The sequence below is a fragment of the Peromyscus maniculatus genome, chromosome 4, assembly GCF_049852395.1.
Source record: "Peromyscus maniculatus bairdii isolate BWxNUB_F1_BW_parent chromosome 4, HU_Pman_BW_mat_3.1, whole genome shotgun sequence".
NCBI classification, from domain to species: Eukaryota; Metazoa; Chordata; class Mammalia; order Rodentia; family Cricetidae; genus Peromyscus; species Peromyscus maniculatus.
Window position 1 is genome coordinate 94,361,823 of NC_134855.1, and position 6,267 is coordinate 94,368,089.

Sequence of the window (6,267 nt, forward strand, 5' to 3'; positions counted from 1 at the left end):
CTTAGTAGGGTTTTCTTGTTTTCCCAGAATTACTTTCAATATCAAAGCTAAGGACTACACTACACCAAGAGAGCCACCCCAGTATTGTCCTGTAGAAGGTGGCCCTGCACGGTCTACCAGGAGATTGCTTTGGAACACACCTTACTAGTAGCCACCACCTCCTCTCTCTGAGACTTCATGAAGAGAACTGAGAGGACAGCAAGGAGGCTGATACACTGAAGAGACACCATTCCTTGGGCAGGAGGATAACTTACTACTGAAAATCAACAAGAGAGCTTTAAATGAATCGATTCATTCTTAAGATGGCAAGATGGGCAGTTTGTTCTCCAGCAGACAGTGTATTTGGCCAGCACCCATGGCTACTTGACAGAAAAACAAAGAGTTGGCAGGTGTGACAAGGCAGGGAAAAGGTGGCAAGGCAGCTTCCGGCTCCACTATGTGACATGATACGGGCCAGTGATGTTCCAGGACCAGTTGACACTTCCAGGTATATTCTAGGCTAGGCAGGCTGACCACCCAAAAGAAAATTTCGGAACGGGAAAGATAAAGATTGTTTTTCACATGAGGAAGTATATAATGGGAAGGAAAGGATTTGGAAGAACTTCAGAAGAGCCTACTCAGGAATAAGCCAAAAAGTATAAGCCTGCTACACAGAGGGGATTCATGATAGCTTCGGTGAACCAAACAGCAAGCTGAGCCTAACCATAGGCAGACAAACAGTGAAGCATTTGCTCTTGCTCCTCCATGGAGAAAAAAAAAAAAACTGGCAAGAAGATTGAGGATAGAGAAGTCTATACTTTGTGGAAAGAAGGGAGGAAAAGATTTTTGAAACAACATAAGACTTTTATAATATTGGAAAGTCACTAGAACTTTCTGTTGTAGTGTATTACAATAGTAGCTGGAAGCCTATACTGAATTGAACCTCTTAGATAAACGTACTTAGCTGTATCTTTCCCTCCCTCCATATTTTTGAGAATGAAGATGGACATGTTGCTACTATTCAATACGCTGTCCCTTTCTCCCCCTTGTTTGGATAACATGGTGAGTATATGTTCAGAATACGTATGCCTCTTGAGACTCCCCATAGAGACACAATAAAATAATCTGAAGAAGTGACCTGAGGTTCCTCAAAGGTTCCCCTACACTACCTTTTCAGTGACAGAGCTGACATACACCGGGCACTTCTGTGCGGAACACCGGAAATGACTGTAGGAACTTCAGCAAGGAGAACACTGGATGTGGTGGAAATGTGGCTAAAATTAACATTCAGAGATGGTGTTGGGTATTCCTGCGCAATATGACACATGGAGAGAATTATCCTGGTGGGAGATGATGTCAACAGGGGTTGACCAATAGGTCACAATCATTTATAACATGTCCTAATCCATACCTATAATAACTCATTCCAAATTCTACAAAGAGGAGTCCTAGACAAGAAGTAAATTAAAGCAAATTGGGAAACCAGTAGGCACCCTAAGGAAATGAACTCAGTGTGAAAGATTATTAAAAAGAAAACAGGTAAGGACAGCTGATGGGAAGAACATGTGTCTCCACATCATGTCACAGCCTCTCGGGTGACATCCATGTTAAGATGTGCTACCAAATGCAAAGACCAGACTGCTGCTTGCATGAAGGTTAGTCCAGCTCATCAGGAATGACAGACAAGGCAAGGGCTGGAGGGTAGAGTGCAGACTGGAACAAAAAAAAGGGGGGGTGCTCAATAAAGACTTATTAATGTGAAAACGAAACGGTGACATAAAAGGACTTCTCTCGGAGAGACCATGAACTACTCTGAAGAGCCTGCCAAGGAAAGGGATTACATAGATTACACCAACAGGAATTTGAAAAAGATATTATCATAATACTTCAATATGATTTCATTTTACCACTTTGGGCATGTTGAATTTCCAGGCTAAATATGGTCTGGAAGACTCAATAGTTGAGATTATGCTAAATAATAATGGTTGGAAATTCAGCGCTGTGTTTACACTGAGCTTTTCAATGTCTTAAGTCAAAGAAACATAGGAATCCTAAGAACTCCAGGCTTTTCTATAGCAAGAGGAGGTGCCTTTTGAGTATAGACACAGTGCTGGAACCCATACAGTATCACAGCTTAGTGTTACATTGCATCACACTGTTCTACAATGCTCATGTTGCCAACCAAGGCAAACGCTTAGGACTTGTATTTTTTAATCTTTTCTTTATTTTGTACTCACAGATGATGAATTCTGGCTAATTTGACATGTTGCTCAAAATTTCAGGTATCCCTTAAATCAGTGAAAGAGTAGCCTCACAGAGCCACGGCAACATGATGCTGGAGTCAGAAGGCTGGGATTTCTTAAAATCCACCCTGAAGTTTCCCGTGGCCGATGAGTAAGGTAAGTGCAGCATGATCTATCTCAGAGCACTTGTGCTGAGCGATTCCCATCTCACCACTTGCAAAGTCCTAAAGAACTATAAGACGCCTTCAAGTAAGACCTTGCACATTTTGAATGGTTCTTAGTTTCTTAGATAAAAGACAGCTGTAAACAGGTGAAACTTAATTGCACTCAACACTAAATATGACCCATGGGGAACTCCAAAGCCATCCGAATTACAGTGCTTTCTGGGAAGTGAACCAGGAACTACATTGGGGTGTCATAGCTGGCTTGACTAGAGGTAAAACGCAACTGCTAAGCCAGTGCTGTGCACTTTCACCCCTAAGGGTCTGGGAAATAAGCACAAACAAAATAGTCAAGAGCTTAAAATTTAGCTGTGGGAAATTTATTGCAGCTAAATAGAGAAGAAAACAGCGGGTCCCTGGGGAAGCAAGCAAGCTGTAATGCAGGATGCAATTTGGAGCCGCGGTAAAGTCATTCCGCAGGACTGTGTGCTCACCAGTCACTTCAAGGAGGGCAGCGGAATGCTCCAGTCCAGCACCCGGGGAATTCAGGGATTCCCAGCACAAAGAGCCATCAGTTGAAGGGCGAAGTGACAAGAGGGTTCGGGGAGATGGGTTAGCTAATGGATGGGGGAATAAATTCTCCCAGAACACTCCCTGTTCAGACCACTGGAAATGGAGTCACCCTTCAAATAATCTGTATGCCTGTTTCTTTTTTCCATTTTCAATTTATAATAACAATAACGACCTAGACATAGGACATTTCCTGGGCCTTAATGACTGTCTGAGGTTAATGGCCCTCAACTACACCTCAGGCCATCAACCCCTCCCAGCTGGTCATTAATCTCCAGGAAGTATCCTGTTCCAGGGTCATTATAGTTTCCGTATCAACCATACCTTAAACGCTTTATGGATTCTGCAGATACAGATCTCTTGCCAACAGAGGTTATAAAACATGTTTAGAATTCCAAAATTATTTTGAGCTTGACCTCTCAAAAAATGTTTTCTTCTAAACCAAAATTGGCCTAAGAAAATATGCAACTTTATTTTTGTTTACTTATTTACATTTTGTCAAGAGAGAGTTCAGTTCAATGGTACAGTGAATATGCCAAAGGTCAATTAATATTGGAGGGAAGGGTCAACTTTAAAGGGGAATTCCCTGTCTTCTGAAGAATAGTACCATCCAGCATTTGAGAAGGCATGTTATCTGCGAAAATAGCTCCCTCCAGTGATGTACATGTTTAGATGGTATGTGTTACATTTAATGGACAGATTTTTCTAAGTGTGTCTAATCCTACAGCCTCTTTTTTTCCTATTTTCATCAGGAATGCTCCAATGTATATACAAATATCATAATAAGCATTTGTTTTGCTACAGAATATTCTATATGAGTAGGGGCTGAAACAAAGGTGAAATACAACTTCCAGAAGGGGTAGCAACTAAGCTTCTAGCCCCACAGCAAAGGGAAGAGTAGTTTCTCAAGAAGCCTTGAGGATCTAGAGAGCTCAAGTACAACGAAGGAGGGACACTGGATAAACTCAGGAATCCCAATTAATGGCAATAAGTCCATGCCTCCACTAAGCAGGGAAGCCATGGAAACGTGGGACTTGGGTGTGGTAGGCCTGTGCTGGTCAGTGTTTGTCAGCTTAACACCAGTCACCTGGGAGGAGGGGACCTCAACTGAGTAATTGCCTCCATCGGATTGGCCTGTGGGCATGTCTGTGGAACATTTTATTGATATAGGTGATGCCATCTCTGGGCATGTTGGCCTGAGCTATATACAAAATGATACTGAGCAAGCCAGTAAGCAGTGTTCCTCTGTGTTCTCTGCTTCAGTTCCTGCCTCCAGGTTCCTGCCTTGGCTTCCCTGGATGATGTGACCTGTAAGTCAAATAAATCCTTTTATCTCTAAATTGCTTTTAATCGGTATTTTATCCCAGCAATGAAAAGCAACCTAGGACAAGGACCTTAGAGATAGAGAGAAGGATTTAGGAGGATGGGGGAGCATCAGAGATACAGATAGGGAGAAGGACTAGCTGAGCCCCAGCTTTGGAGAAGAACGGTTGGGGGATGGGTAAGCATCAGAGATACAGGTAGAGAGAAGGACTAGCTGAGCCCCAGCTTTGGAAAAGGATGGTGGGGGGATGGGGGAGCGTCAGAGATACTTGCATGGAGATTCTGAGAACATCCTAGTCTAATGCAGAATTATAACTGCATTCCCAGCTCACAGGCCCAGATCCTCAAACTGAAAATGTAAGACACTAAAAGAGCACAAAATCAGAGCAGATGGGGAGGCTGCTATAGTAAAAGCTGCATGACTTATACAAAAGAAGTGTTTTCCTTTATGTTTGTATGACCAAGATGCTGGCCAAGTTAATCCAGTTCCTAGTGAGCGTCCCGATATAGTCTTGACATAGTTCATTGTGTCTTGTAAGGACTCGTGTAGAAGTCTAGTCCCAGTACAGTGGTGTTGGGAAAGTGTGAGAACCTTGAGGGGTGGCCCCTATAGGGAAGTCAATATGTCAGTGGGGTCACTGCCTTTAGCAAAAACCAATCCTGGTCTCAAAGAGTAAGTTTTTATAAGTATGGGTTATTAAAAAGCAAATATACTGGCCAAGCGGTGGTGGCACACACCTTTAATACCAGCACTTGGGAGGCAGAGGCAGGCGCATCTCTGAGAGTTCAAGGCTAGCCTGGTCTCCAAAGTGAGTTCCAGGAAAGGCACAAATCTACACAGAGAAACCCTGTCTCAAAAAAAGAAAGAGAGAAAGAAAGAAAGAAAGAAAGAAAGAAAGAAAGAAAGAAAGAAAGAAAGAAAGAAAGAAAGAAAGAAAGAAAGAAGGGAAAAGAAAAGGAAAGGAAAGAAAAGAAAAGAAAAGAAAAGAAAAGAAAAGAAAAGAAAAGAAAAGAAAAGAAAAGAAAAGAAAAGAAAAGAAAAGAAAAAGCAAAGATACTTCAAGAACTTGGCCTCTTCTGAACTTAGCTACTTTCTTCCCTTTTCTTTGCAGTGTTATGATGAAGCCAAAGGAGACTTTGACAGAGATGAAAAAAATGGTGGTGATTTTGGGTTTCCAGACTCTAAAACTATTACTTTCCTAAACAAACCCTTTTAAAATATGAGTTCCCAGGTTCAAGCATTTTGTTATAGCATCAGAAATATGACTAAGACCTTCTTTCTACTTTTCAGAGTGCCTCCCTCTTGCCATTTCTTACTTGAAAAAAAAATCACATATCTCTGTTTTTAAAAGATTATAATTAATCGGGTGGTGGTGGTGCACGCCTTTGATCCCAGCACTTGGGAGGCAGAGCTGGGCAGATCTCTGTGAGTTCGAAGCCCGCCTGGTCTACAAAGCAAGATCTAGAACAGGTACCAAAACTACACAGAGAAACTCTGTCTCAAAAAAAAAATTACAATGAATATGGTCACTATGGAATTTGTTTAGAGGATCTTTAAAAAATTAGATATAGAGCTACCATATGAGTCATATATGCCACTCTAGGGTGTATAGCTAATGGAATGAAAGTTAGCATATCACAGTTATACCTTCACATCTCTGTTTACTGCAGCACTCTGCACTAGAGCTACAGTGAATGCATATGTATATATCTATTTTATGCATATATATATATATATTTGTATATAGTAAACCCAGCCACCCAACAGATGAGCAGATGAAGAAAATGTGGTGTGTCATTCTGGGAATGATAGTTTCAAGGCATAGGAACAGCAAGTATTAAAAGTATTTACCAGAAAGCCACAGAACACGTGGCGACAAATAGATTAACAGAAATGGACTGAGTTTAAGAGTAAGAGCTAGTCAGTAGGAAGCCTGAGCTAATGGCCAAGCAGTTTTCATTTAAAAAAAAAAGTCTTTACCAGAATTCAT

The 6,267-nt window shown here is 41.5% G+C and overlaps 1 long non-coding RNA gene across 1 annotated transcript; it reads left to right on the forward strand.

The window, feature by feature from the left end:
• The first annotated feature begins 1,430 nt into the window (after positions 1 to 1,430).
• On the forward strand, positions 1,431 to 4,289 carry LOC143272963 (uncharacterized). Its single transcript, XR_013050652.1, has 3 exons — positions 1,431 to 1,518; positions 2,262 to 2,378; positions 4,217 to 4,289. It is a non-coding gene; the product is annotated as an uncharacterized LOC143272963 (long non-coding RNA).
• The last annotated feature ends 1,978 nt before the right edge of the window (positions 4,290 to 6,267 follow it).